The sequence below is a fragment of the Bos mutus genome, chromosome 3 (genome assembly GCF_027580195.1).
Source record: "Bos mutus isolate GX-2022 chromosome 3, NWIPB_WYAK_1.1, whole genome shotgun sequence".
In the NCBI taxonomy this organism is placed as follows: domain Eukaryota; kingdom Metazoa; phylum Chordata; class Mammalia; order Artiodactyla; family Bovidae; genus Bos; species Bos mutus.
The window spans coordinates 6043174-6057918 of NC_091619.1; the positions used below are offsets into that span (position 1 = coordinate 6043174).

At 41.8% G+C, this 14745-nt stretch overlaps 1 protein-coding gene across 6 annotated transcripts in view; it reads left to right on the forward strand.

Moving 5' to 3' along the window:
• Positions 1-14745, forward strand: part of DDR2 (discoidin domain receptor tyrosine kinase 2) — a 178879-nt gene that overhangs the window by 29973 nt on the left and 134161 nt on the right. Inside the window, exon 1 of one of the 6 annotated variants that reach the window (XM_070366685.1) lies at positions 8267-8285. The exons of the other annotated variants lie outside the window; for them this stretch is intronic. The gene's annotated coding sequence lies outside the window, so the exon portion shown is untranslated. Of the gene's footprint in view, positions 1-8266; positions 8286-14745 lie in introns of those variants that run through there. 6 annotated transcript variants of the gene reach the window in all.

Here is a 14745-nt window from a genome sequence, read left to right on the forward strand (position 1 = left end):
TAGCCGTTCCCTTCTCCAGGGGATCTTCCCAACCCAGGGATCAAACCCAGGTCTCCTACATTGCAGGTGGATTCTTTACCAGCTGAGCCACGAGGGAAGCCAGAGAATACTGGAGTGGGTAGCCTATCTCTTCTCCAGTGGATCTTCCTGACCCAGGAATTGAACTGGGGTCTCTTGTATTGCAGGTGGATTCTTTACCAATTGAGCTACCAGGGGAGTGAACCAGATTTAAGGTGTCATAACAATAAGCCTTCAGGGGGAAATATCTAGGGACCTCAAAATATATATGCATGAAACACTTTGAACGAGTGTTTTCTAAGATTGCAACCTCTTGCTTTGGCTTTAGTCTTTGTAGCTTTTAAGAGTAGATTTAATGATCAGTCACAAACTGTTTTGCCCTCAGAGTTGATCTAGGGCTGCTATAAAGAATCTTATTTCCATTGTTTCCATTTTCAATACTCTATAATTTCTCATATTACATCAACTCTTTTATTCTGCTATTGTGGGCTGAAGGAATCATATTGTGTTTCTGGCTAGAAATGTTCAGTGAATTTCCTCTTGATCCTGAGCTTACTCAAAATTCCTGCTTCCTGGATTACAGAGCCCCTCATTCCTCACTTTATGATGGATGAGATGGATTGGGGTCTTCCTGATAGGCATTCACAGCATTTGTCAGGGTTTTTCACTGATGTCTCATTGTCTTACAAAAGACATTCACAGTCTCTTATATCGATTATTTTTTTATGTGTATGAGGTTCCAATTGCACCCGCCTACTCCCACTCCAAAAGACTGTGAGACCCTCTTAATCATGGTCTGAGTATCTGTCAGTTATTTTGGCTTTGGCATAATATTTAGCATGTATTATTTTGTTTGGAGGTAGAGAAACTGAGTGGATATCTGTGGGCTTGATGAAAGTGAAAGAGAGTAAAAAAGTTGGCTTAAAACTCAACATTCAGAAAACTAAGATCATGGCATCTGGTCCCATCACTTCATGGCAAATAGATGGGGAAACAATGAAAATAATGATAGACCTTATTTTTGGGGGCTCTAAAATCACTGCAGATGTTGACTGCGGCCATGAAATTAAAAGACACTTGCTCCTCAGAAGAAAAGCTATGACTAACCTAGACAGCATGTTAAAAAGCAGAGACATTACTTTGCCAACAAAGGTCCATCTAGTCAAAGCCATGGTTTTTCCAGTAGTCATGTATGGATGTGAAAGTTGGACTATAAAGAAAGCTGAGCACTGAAGAATTGATGGTTTTGAACTGTGCTGTTGGAGAAGACTCTTGAGAGTCCCTTGGACTGCAAAGAGATCCAACCAGTCCATCCTAAAGGAAATCAGTCCTGAATATTCATTGGAAGGACTGATGCTGAAGCTGAAACTCCAACACTTTGGCCACCTCATGCAAAGAACTGACTTATTGGAAAAGACCTTTATGTTGGGAAAGGTTGAAGGCAGGAGGAGAAGGGGACGACAGAGGATGAGATGGTTGGATGGTATCACCAACTCGATGGACATGAGTTTGAGTGAACTCTGGGAGTTGGTGATGGACAGAGAGGCCTGGCGTGCTGCTGTCCATGGGGTAGCAAAGAGTTGGACACGACTGAGCTACTGAACTGAACTGATTGGTGGGCTTCTGGTTCCCACCAGTTCCTATGTTCTACCCCAGTATTGGGTTTTGTGGAGAATCTCTAAATAGATCTTTGCCAATTAAAGCAACATCCACGGACAACATCAGTATCACCTGGGAGCTTGTTTGAAAATACAGAATTTCAGGCCTCAGAATTTGCAATTTGGTTAGATTTGAGACACACTGGTTTCCAGATATATTGTATACAGATCACCTGGGAATCATGTTTAATGCCGGTTCTGATATTTTTAGAGGTTACTTAGATGATGGTAGAACAAACAGGCCTGCTTTTGTAAATAAAGTTTTATTGAAACCTAGCTATGCTCATATATTTACATATTGTCTGTGACTTCTTTTGTGCTACATCAGCTGAGTTAAATAGTTGCAGCAGAATTCTTATGGCCCACAAAACCTAAAATATTTACTATCTGGGCCTTTTCAGACACATGTCTGCTGACCCCCAGTGTATGAGATTTCCTTTCCTTAGAGGAAAGGAAAATAACAGTGATTTTTGCCCCAGTGGCAAAATTTGAAGCCCATCTTAACCCACCATGGAGAAGTTGATTCATTAAATCTTAATTCTCAAGCAGGCCATGAAGATTCCTGAGCCCCAGACTGATGCAAATAATGGTACCAAAGAGTGTGCAAATTTCTAAGGTCCATTTCATATTGCCTTCCTTCAAGAAACCATTGTGATTTTACTCAGATGACACGTCTCCACAAACTGATTCCGTTAATTGTTCAAAATTATTCTGACTTTTCTCAAGAATTGGGAAGAATCTAGAGGAAATTCTGAGTAGAAATATTTGGGACCAAGGAATAAAAGCAACTTTTTATTGTTTGGGTAGATTCTGCATTTTTACTATTGAAATCATAGCCTTAGCCCCAGCCACCCACTCCTGGGGTGCTCACTGGGTAGCCAGATTCAGACGGCGGCATGGGCTTGACATCTTTCTTTTAATTCCCTGGGAGAATCCCACCACCTGTCTCTTATTTGGGGTTTTTTAATTGTGAAATGGTGGCACACACAAGCTCCAAGCTTACTGCATGTGTACAAGCATAGGAAGACAGAAGGCAGAGATTTGGGCTGCGAAGCAGGAAGTACAGAATGGGGGCTGCTGGCACGGAGGCATCTGCTCCTCAAACACAGTGGATGGGGAGGCTGTGGGAGGAGAGAGGCAGCCCCATGTAATTGCTTGAGGATGTGGGCACATTGCTCTGATCTTCAAGTCTTGGAGATCCTGGCTCTCGTCCTTCCAAAGCTGAATTTCAGAGGAGGTAGGCGTAGGAGAATTAGGATCTGTTTTCCTTACATAGAGTTATCTGGAGCCAAAGGGATTTCTTGTGGGATTCTGAGGGAATCTTTGCTGTAGCAATTAGAACTCTGGTCTTACTTATTGTAGTTTATTTTCCATTGTATGCAAAGCCCAGGACACTACAAAAGGTTTTGTGAGGCAGTGGAGTAGAAGGAAGTCGGGAGTCCTCTTCTCAATTCTAGAACCTACCAACCAATTCTGAGAGATCATAGCAGTGAATTAGGGCCTCCAATGTTGAGAACCACCTGCCCTGTTACCAGAGAGCCTTCCTGGAATTCCCTAAGCTGCATTAGCTGGTTAGCTAAGCTGGTCAGAATGTGGGCATTTGGAAGCCAAACTTACTGTTTGGACTGATATTTCAGCCATTCTCTCCATAGGAGGAAGCATAATGTATTCATTTATTCCTTCATTTCTTCTGTCACTCAATGAATATCCACTGAAAATCTACCATGTCACAGAATAGGGAAAAACATGAATTGGAGAGTCCGACAAACCCAAATTCAGATTATAGTTTCCCTATCTGTGAGCCAACAACTCATTCGAGTTCTAGTTTAATTGACATGTTTCTTCCCTTCGCGCCCACCTTCCCTGGACTCTCCCTGAGACTGTGGGTTGGGCTGAATGATGTTATTTTTCTACGTTTGGTGCAACTTCTGCATATTCTGTCCTCATGCCATACTATGTGGAAATTATTCGCTTAGGTTTCTGTCTCTCTCCTCAGATGGTTCAGTCACTATTGGCAAAGATCTTCATGAATACATGTTTACCCTTAATTTCTGGCACGTGTTAGAATTTAAACATATGTCTGTTGCACCAAAAGAATATAAATTCCTTCAAGTGTGATTTTCTCATCTGTAACGTGAAAGTGATGAGAACACACCCTGTGATTTTGTTGTGAGGGTTAAATCACAACAAGATATTGCGTGAAGAGTTTGGGATGTTTGGAAGAGTGCTCTGTAAGTATAAAGTGCCCACAAATTGTGGTTGTTCTAGTGTCTGGATTGATTGAGATTTGGTAAAAGACAAGTCTAAGATGATTGTGAGGATGCGTGGAGATGTCTTGGCCCACTTTTCCTGCGCTGGATGACTGGGGAGGACCTGGAGACTCAGGTCTGTGAGCCACAGTTTGTGTGTATGAGTTGACGCTGGACAGTTTGTTCCTGCAAACTCTAGATCTCCTCCACTAGGTTATCTACTCACAACAGTGGGTACATGCCTTGTTTATTTTTTTATATTTATACTTTTTATGTTTCTAAGCACTACTAAGGAAGTGAATAAGTAGATAACTGATGTTGATGGGCACTAGGAAGCCAAAATCTCCTGACCCCTACATCTTCCCATATTCCTGGCTTGTATCAGTCTTGTCTTGAGAACATGGATAGTGGGGCTATCCTATAGAGAACATAGATTGGCGGGGGGAAGAAAGTAAGTTCTGTTTGAAACGAGTGTGAGTGTGAGTGTGAGAGCTGGCGGCCAAATATGCAGGACTGGGGAACTGGAAAGTGCTGGGAGCTGAAGCCTTCTTATTTAACTTTTCATATGTCTGTTTCAGCTCCCAGAACCAGACATAAAGCTCATTGTATAGCTCCCCTGGTGCTTAGAGTTCACTCATTAAAAAGCAGATGCTAAACATTTATTGACCCATTGCAAAATGCTGGGCCCTGTTTCCCATGTAGGTAACAAAGAACTGCTGCAGATGTTGGAGCAGAGTTGTAAGATAATATGACTTCTGCTCCAAGAAGACCTGACCTTGCTGTGGTGGATGAGGAATACTGGTAGGGAGAGGAGGTGGGGGTGGGGAGGCCCAGCAAGAGAGCAGGTGGGTAGTGAGGGAGTGAATCAGACCTCTGCCAGAAGGGACGGAGAGGAGGAGGCCTGACTTCGTGAGAGGTTGGGGATTCATCTCTCTCCATACCATTAGCATGAAAGAAGTCTCCCTGCTCTGGGAGAACAGTGACCTGCCTTGGGTGCCTTTGGAACAAAAGCCAGTGACTGTATCCAAGGGAAGATAATGAGAAACACACAGGCTGCCACAAATCTTTTTGTTGCAAAAGTTCACTTTCCAAAGCCCTGGGCAAGGGTGCAGAAGCCTCTTTGTGTGAACTTGGCCTCTTTACCAGGAAATGCAAGATGGAATCTCCCTTGGTAAATCATAGGACGGATCATATCCAAGAATCTGAGAGGCTGGCAGAGGACCTGGGTGGAGTAGTTGATGAGGAAATGGAGGGTCATGTAGCCCTGATCAGAAGACAGGAGAAAGCAGCATTGTAAAAAGTGCCCAAGGGTGGTAGACATTAAATTTCATGTAAGCATCTGCTGCCCTATCCCCAGTCCCAGCAGTCTAACATTATGGAGAGTGTTCTTTTCTTCAAATGTGAAATGTTTTTGTAATTGGAGAAAAGCCATTAAAAAGGAGAAACTGCTTTCATTCAACTAAAAACTCTAGCAATTCTATATATGTAAAAATAATATATATATACTGTATATACTCCAGAATTATGTCAATTCAACAAGATATATGAATGACCTTAAAAATGTCCGTGCTATTTGATGTAGGAGTTTAATTTTTATGAATCTGTTCTAAGTAAACATACTGAAAGGGAAAAAATGGAAACACAAAAATGAAGCATTAGGTACAAAAAAGAAATAATCTAAGTGGCTGTGAGGGTATGGTTAAGTGTTTAGGTTTTAAACCTTTGAAATGATGGGCTTGAGAATTTTAATTGTAGGTATTTATTGAATACCACTGAAATACCACTGAATACCATTTATGTCATATGAAGAAAAATTAGAAGTTATAGAGTCAAATAAAAGTATGAGATCAGTTATGTAAAAATGCACACAAAAAATCAAACCTTTAAAGGAAATATACTAAAAGATTAACCATATTTGATTTCGGATGAGGAGATTACAAGGATTGTTTTCGTTTCTTCATACAATTGAAAGTTTATAAATAATTAATATGTATGCATTACATCAGAAAATGACAGAAAAGAAGGTATGTAATTTTTTTTAAAGGAAGATATTTTGAAAGTATTTATTCTTTTCAGAGAGAATGTGTGAAAAATCTAGGTACCCTCTTTCCTTCCCTGGGATTCTGAGATTATTTTTATTCTCAGGAAGGTCTTTTCTGAGATTATTTTTACTCTCAGGAAGATCTTTTCCTTTCTCATCACAGGTTAGTCTGTTTCTGGGACAAAAAGATAGTGGATTTGCTGTTTGAGCTGTGTTCCAATATGTGGTAATTCTCTGTTACCTTCTTGGAAAAAAAAAAAAAGGTATGAGACACTTTGATATGGTATTCAAGGGCTATCAGCCCAAAACCCCACCTGATCTCTCTAACTTCTCATCAATTTCCTACATGTATTTTAATTAATTGATTAATTATTATTATTGAGTTATAATTGACCTACATTATGTTATTTCTAGATTTGATGTTCAACAAATGTTTGATGTTCACAAAACAAATTTGTTCACAACAAATTTGATGTTCAAAAAACAGTGATTTGATGTTCCCATTCATTGCAAAATGATCATCATGATAAGTCTAGTTACCACTTGTTATCCTATAAAGATGTTACAGTGTTATTAACTATATTCCCCATGCTGTGCATTTCATCCCATGACTCATTTATTCCTACATGTGTTTTCTTCTCAAATCAAACCCCTCTCAGACTCATCATTTCTTGTTTGGGTCCCCGCCTTCCCACTTCTGAACCTCTGCTTCCTCCTGTGGGTGTGTTCACAGAGCACGTACTGAATAGCCAAGCAGAGCGGGGACCTTGCTCAGATGGCCAGGCTGCGGCTGCTGTGTGGTGCTTACAGACCACTGCACCTCTCTGAGCCTCAGGTGGCACCCTGTGACAGGAGGGAGGGTGACAGGTGGTTGCCAGGGTTCCTCGCATCTCAAGAGCCTGGCCAGCCTTGTTCCCTTGTGGTCCTAGGCACGCTCCTTCATCTCTCTGCACCTCTTCTCCCATGGCGACAGCTGCCTCAAGTGCCCACAGCCGCCCTCTGCAGCTGGCAGATTCTACTCTTCCCAGTTCACTGTTCCCTGTCCCTCATGATATGTCCCAAGAAATTCCAGTTAACAGTGGCTGTGCATGCCAGTCCCTTGGCCACTTATATTTACTGCCTCTTAGCGAAACCATGGTGCATGCCAGGGATATAAAATGTACTGTCATTTGAAAACACTTTAACCCCAGGGAAAAGAAAACAAATTAAGTGAACTTTGAGGTGAAGTTGCATACTTCTCTAAATCCTTTTTTTGACTTTTTATTTTATATTGGAATACAGTTGATTAACAATGTTGTGTCAGTTTCAGCTGTGCAGCAGTGATTCAGTTATACATGCACCTTTATCTATTCTTTTTCAAATTCTTTCCTCAATTAGGTTGTTACAGAATATTGAGCAGAGTTCCCTGTGCTATACAATAGGTCCTTGTTATCCATTTTAAATATAGCAGTGTCTACATGTCAATCAAGGTGCAATAGAGCCCAACATGTGACCCCCACTTATATAAGGGGAGAGAGTTACTTACAATATTTGGACCTCCCTGGTGGCTCAGACGGTAAAGGGTCTGTCTACAATGTGAGAGACCTGGGTTTGATCCCTGGGTTGGGAAGATTCCCTGGAGAAGGAAATGGCAACCCACTCTAGTACTCTTGCCTTGAAAATCCCATGGACGGAGGGGCTTGGTGCAGGCTACTGTCCATGGGAATATTTAGACTGTAACATTTCTGAAAATCCTTAGAAAAATTACCCATGAGCCCAAAGTAAGTCTGTGTTTCTTTGTTTTGAGTCAGAGCAATTTTTTTTTCCTTTTTCACCAGCATATAAAAATCTAATTCATAGGAGCCTGAACAACAACAACAACAGAGGGTGTATCCCTCTTCTATCAGCCGTTAGTTTAACCTGCAGTTCCATGTATAATTTATACCACAACCAGAGTCCTTCACTCTCTTCAAGTTTCTACAAATATTTTGCTCCCCCACTTTCTCCCCACTTCCTCTGCGCTCACGTGGGACAAAAATAAGAGGTTGGTTGAGATAACCAAAGATATGCTCCAATGTCGAGAGCATCTTTGCCCTGTTCTAGCACAAAAGGGACCTTTTAGAAGGAGGGGCTCAGAGTGCTCTTCTGACTCAACCTCACAAGAGTAGCCGGGGCAGATGGACAGTTCCCTGCTGTTTACTCTCTCTCTGCCCAGGGAGCCTTCTTTTTCCTTCTGTTTCTTATAAACAGCAGAAGAGACTGTGAACTGTTAAAGGGCAGGCATTCTGCTTTGTTCATCTTTGCAGCTTTTTTTGGAACGAAGTGTGGTGCTAAACACAGGTAGGCATTGGCGTGTGTTAGTGGAACGAGTGAGTGAACAAATGCAGGACAGACAGAATCTGATGGTAATAGGAGCAGTGTGAACTACGGAAAGAGTACAGGATTATAGTCAGAGTGGTGAATGTGTCCTTGCCCTGATTTACTGGTTATGTAACCTTGGGGAAGCTCCTTCCTCTCTGTGAGGGTAGTTTCCCCAGCTGTTGAAGAAGTGTATGTGTGTGTGTGTGTTGATTACTGATGGAAAACGTGTCCCTTAAGGAGAGTATATGCTAATTCATGTGGCACATTGCTGCAGCTGAATAGTAGGCACTTTTGTGGCAGTGCTTTTCGTCAAATATTTTAAAATGAAAAAACCTCAAAATCACTCAGGAAACACAACCCATAATTCCATAATTTGAGAATGATATGAAGTGAGAAGTAAAATTTCCCTTCTCAGCCATTTCTTTTAATTCCCCAGAGATATCTACTTTCCTTAACATTTAATGTCTGATGCTCATCCTTTTCCAAAGTTGCATAGGCATATCGTTATGTACAGCAAAGTGAATTAGCTATACATATACACGTATCCCTTCTTTGTGGGATTTCTTTCCCATCACCTCTTTTGAGATGTTCTCAGGATGGCATTGAAATGGTGTGGAAGGCTTAGGTTGCAGAAATGTAGCGGAGAAATTACAAAGGATATCTCAACAATCTCAACAATGATACTACCCCACCACCACCCCACCCCACCCCAGGGAAGTATCTAGAAAGGGCCTGTAGGCATCTGGTTAGGATTGGCCTTAATTGACATCTTCCTCAACTATCTGCAGGAAATATCAAGTATGTTATTAAAATTCACAGATGCAATCAGTTGTCAGAGTCACTGGAGACCAATAATTATTTCACAGGCATCAAGACTGTTTGGGGGTGCTGACAGGAAGGAGAACAATTCAGCCTGGAAAAATGCAAACCGATGGATACAGTGGGAAAAGGCTTAGGGAAACGGGGCCGGAGACGGGGTGAAGCAGGGAGGCCTTTAAAACTTTAAAGGGGCACTAAGATCTCAGTGATAACGAGAAATAATACTTTAATGTGATATCGAAATACAGCAGCAGTGGAGCTCCAAGCTAATCTTTGACATGTAAAAGCCTTGGTTAAGCACATGAATGTTAGACATATCAGACTTTAGGCCATGATTTATGGGGAAAAAAAAAAAAACCTCTGAGAAAAAGAATAAGTAGATTTAACTGTTTCTATTTGCTTCCTGGGGCTGAATTAACAAATTGCCACAAACTGGCTGGCTTACAGCAACTGAAATTTATTATTACATCCTTAATGCACTGTTACTGCAGTAATAATGCATCGTTCTGGAGGCTATAAGTTCTGGCCAGGAAGGTGTCAGCAGAGCCATGCTCTGTCCGGGGCGCTAGGGAACCATCCTCCTGGTCTCCTCCAGCTTCTGGGGCCTCCTGCCGCTACTCCAGTCCTGCCTCTGTAGTCACACAGTCTTCTCCCTAGTGAGTGTCTATGCCTCTGTGTCTGAATCTCCCTCTCCTTTCTCTATAAAGACACTAGTCCTTGGATGACGCCCTCATCTAGTATAACCTCAATTTGACTTGATAACATCTGCAAAGATTCTATTTCCAAATAAGGCCGCATTTATAGGTACTAGGGATTAGGACTTCCTCCTGGGGTGACACGGTTTGACCTACTGTGCTATTATTAATTAGCAGCGGTAGGTTTGGTTTAACACAGATGCAGCAGAAGCATATTATCTGTTTGTAGGAATCTGGCAGCCAAGGCATGGGCCAACACTGGCCATGATTTAAATACCTAAGAAAATATTTAAGGATACACAGTTTGGTTTCTTTGGGGGTACATATGCTCTAACTTGGAGAAGGCAATGGCACCCCACTCTAGTACTCTTGCCTGGAAAATCCCATGGACGGAGGAGCCCGGAAGGCTGCAGTCCATGGGGTCGCTGAGGGTAGGACATGACTGAGCGACTTCACTTTCACTTTTCACTTTCATGCATTGGAGAGGAAATGGCAACCCACTCCAGGAGAATGGCAACCCACTTGCCTGGAGAATCCCAGGGACGGGGAGCCTGGTGGGCTGCCGTCTATGGGGTCGCACAGAGTCGGACACGACTGAAGCGACTTAGCAGCAGCATGCTCTAACTTATGCTAATGGATGTCGTGACCAACGGGTGCAGGATTTTTAAGGGTAGTCATGATTTCAGATATTCAAATGATGATGATTGGAAAATCTTTTTGCTCAATTTTATCTTTCTGTTGTTGATTTTTAAATTTTCTCCATAAAAGCAATTTTCTAATTTATTATGAATATAACTGAATGTGATAACTTTTAGAGATTTTTTTCACATAAATGTACAAACTAGAAGAAAAAAATCTTCTGTCAGACCTAGCATCCTGACTTTTTGTTCATGAAATATGATTATGCCTCTGAGACCTGCCAGAAGAGGATGAAACAATGAGGATCATTGGATATCATTTGAATTTTAAGTTGAGATAGATGCGCAAGGGAATCAAATCTGTTTTCTCCCATGTTTCAGACACATCAAAGCCAAGTTCTGAAACATAAATAGTCCTTTAGTGAACATTGTTATTAACATCCTATTTAAAATGTAGGAACAATCCGTTGTATAGCAATAATATTTAATATTATTAGCTATTTTGATTATTGGATCACTAATCCATAGTTATTATATAATCAATAAATGTATCAATAAATTAACAATTCAATAATAATAGCTAATGTTTGAGTGCTTATACCAGGCATAGGGATAGATCCCTTTAAGTGCATTATTTCACTTCTAATGCAGTAATTCTTTCTTAAGAATGAGATTCTGTTTATTTGGGTTTGAAATGACCTCTATATTTTTTCCGCTTTTGGTTGAGCCCATTTGGAGATAATTCTGTGCATAGGGTGTTTTCTGTATGAGAGCATTTGACCTGAACACGCAGGAAGCATGGTGTGGTCAGCAAATTGTGCTGGCACCAGTGAAGGAGCAAGTCAGACAGGAGCCAGTTGTCGTGGACATCCGCATTGTTGGTGCATTCATTATACTACTAAAGAACTGTTTAAGCGCTTGAAAAGTGTTTGCTGTTTTCAAAAAGGCTAAAGTTCTCCCTGCAATCTTGTTTGTAGAAATGATTGATTTGCTTTGTAAACAATTTTTATACTACAAAGATAAAATTAAATTTATTTTAATTCAGTTTATCCCTCACTATAAACTAAGAATGAGTAGAAACTAAATAAATATATAATTTTAGAAAGTGTCTGACAAATGAAGTCCCAGAATTTGAACGAAGTGACTAAAGGCGTTTGTGAACTTTGCATTCCTGTTGAAAATTTAAATTTGTTTAAATGCTTGACATTTCATTGCTTTAAGTATGTGATTATCTTGAGGCAGGGCTGAAATAAAGATTCTGAAATCTGAGGTTCAGACATGAATTCTCTGGGTAGAACTTGGAAGGGAGTGTACTATAACCTTGAAAGGAAAAAAATCCTTTATTTTTCTAAACTCTGACCAAAATGTAACATTTCTTCCAATTAGTAGAAATTAATAGTATGTTTCTGTCCATAATTTTAGCAGCTATCTCAAAATATTATAAATACTAATCACCCCATTGAAACTATAGTGTTATTAGATCATTGACTAGATCATTTAATGGATTGAATGATCCATTGACTATTGACTATTGTCAATATTGACTCTGCGAAATATTGATCCATTGACTATTATTTAATGGATTAATAAGATCTATTATTCTACTATACATTTAAAATATTTTGTAACTGGTATCGTTAGTTTTGTTTCTAATCCTCTGCTGTTTATTTTATGCATTAAACATTATTCCTGGAAAACACTCAGAAGCTTCACCAGGCTGCATAAGGGTCCAGGGCACAAAAAAAGGTCAGGATCTCCTAGGTTGGAGGCACCCTATTGTCCTTCTCATTTTTGATTCTGTCTGTGAGTGTGTGAGGGCTTGGGTGTGATGCTGTATTAGGAGTGTGTGTGTGTGTGTGTGTGTGTGTGTGTGTGACGGCAGGGTGTGGCCTTATAGATGGCTCATGGGTCAAGAGGAATGAAGTGAAATAGCTGTAAAGTTTTCCACTGTGTGGTCCTTACTGAAGATGACACTTTCTGTCCACCTTCGCCCAGGGTATCATTCAGGCAGCAAAATGTATGCGGACTTGAAGCAGGGAGGCAGGCATCTGAGCTCCACTTGACTGCTTTCTGAATGTGTGGCCTTAAGCTCATTGGTGAACCCTTCTGTATCTTGTCTGTAAAAGGAGTTGAATAGCATCTCTCCTCTTGCTTCATGCGATTGATCACAGAAGAGAGAAAGAGAGAATGGAAAACTTCTCTGTAAACTCTAAAACGCCCAAGAAGCATAAGGGAGTCCTGCTGGCAGAGAGCTCATCTGGGTACTGCTCTTGTGTGGCCCTGAAGCCCAGCACTGTGGACCAGGCTCAAGGAGTAAGAGACAGCTCTGCCTGGATGCTCTTTGGCCTAGGATGGCTGAGAGCAGGGGGAATCTAGTGGGAAATTTCAAGAGGCTTGTGGTAGTCTGACTGATCCCCCCCAAAGATGTCCATGTCCTAATTCCTGGAATCTGTGGATTTGTTACTGTATGTGATAAAAGGGATTTTGCAGATATGGTTAATTAAGGTTAAGGACCTTGAAATGGAGAGGAGTTGCTGGTTTATCTGGGTGGACCTGATATAGTCACAAGGGTCCTTGAAAGAGGGAGTCAGGAAGATCAGAGTAAAACGAGAGAAGACGTAAAGATGGAAGCTGAGGCCAGAGAGGAAAGAGGTATGCTGGAAAAGAGGAAAGAGGCCGTGGTATGCTGCTGACCACGGGCCCAGGCATGCAGACAGCCTGGGGATGCTGGAAAAGGCAAGAAAACAGATTATCCCCTAGAGCCTCCAGAAGGAAGACAACTCTGCCAATACATCGACTTTAGGACCTCTGACCTCAGGATAATAAATTCATGTTGTTCTGAGCCCCTAAGTTTGTGATAATCTGTTACAGCAGCAGTACAGGGCCACTGGGCCTTTAGATTTGGCAGAGTGCTTCAGGCTCATACAGAGTCCTTGCCATAGTTTTGATGTTTACTGTGAGAGTTTAATATTTTTCTCTTGCTATACCTGTGTTCCTTTAGGCTGGTGAGGATAAATATTGAGCAAATGTAATAATAATAATAATAATAATAAAGTTTCTGACTGCATCCTCAATTAGAAAACCACCAACTCTTTCTCTTTCATAGCATTAAAATCTCTTCTAACAGCTCCAGAGATTCTTGGCCAATTTTTCTCCTGTGGCTCAGGAACAGGGCCATCTCATCTACCCTGAAACAGTGCCATTTCTCTCCTCTTTCTTCCCCACTCCCATTCTGGCTCCTGGAGGGCTCCAGTGCCAGACAGCAGGGGAATGTGGCTGCTGCCACCGCTGCCACTGCTGTGTCCTCCACAACCACACCTCCCCCCCGCCCCACCCAGGGAATCACTCGTGAATGTCCATCCCTGGGAGTGGCACCAAAGCCACACTGGGATGGCTCTGCTGTTCCCCACCTGCCAGGTCTCACCAAACCCTGAACCTCTTGATGCTTTGATCTAGGTTTTCACTGAAAAGGAGGAATCATTTTCATCCCACTTTAAAGCCAGGATCCAGTCTTTTGGTATTTTCAATGCCTCAACAGTATAGCTATTATCCACTGGAATACTTTTGGTGATATTGACCGAGTTCAGCATTAACGCTCGCTCTGACTTTAGTTGCTTTAACCCAAAGTGCAAATTTCCCCAAGTTGCTTCTGTCATCTGTTGATGCTCAAAGGCTTGCGTGGTCTGGAAGGGTAAGTGGTTCCTCTCTGATTTGCCAGAAGCGAGTGGGTTATGTTAGCTGAGGAGCCAGAACGCTAATTTCAGTGATTTGATTCTGGTACAAGGTCCGTGGGGCTAGAGGGTGGGATGGTGCTTTTTGCTTTGGCCTGGGTAAACATTTGATGCTTGTTACGGTGGTTGAAATGCTGGATTTGATATTGTATCCGTGTGCCAGGAGGTTCACAGTAAATGAGGGGTGTGGTCTGTTAGGGGAGAGTGGCCGTGGCTTGGCCTCTCCACACCATGTGGCACACACACACACATGTTCTTTAACACATGAAGACGTTGTGTGGGGGCTGACCTTGAGGAACTGTGGGCAGTGGTCTCCACGAGGGGAGGGGAGGCGGTGGAGTGTGGCAGAAACAGCACCAGACTGGAGTGAGTTTCCACTGCTTACTGACTCCTGCTACTTCTCGTCTGTGAGGCTTCTTCAATCCTCTGCTCATTCCTTCAGGACTCGGGCCATTTTGATTTAGTGCCAGGCTAAGCACTTTTAGAATTGAATAGTGAACAAGACAGATGCTACCCCTGTGTTTTTTTTTGGAGGATAATTGCTTTACACTGTTGT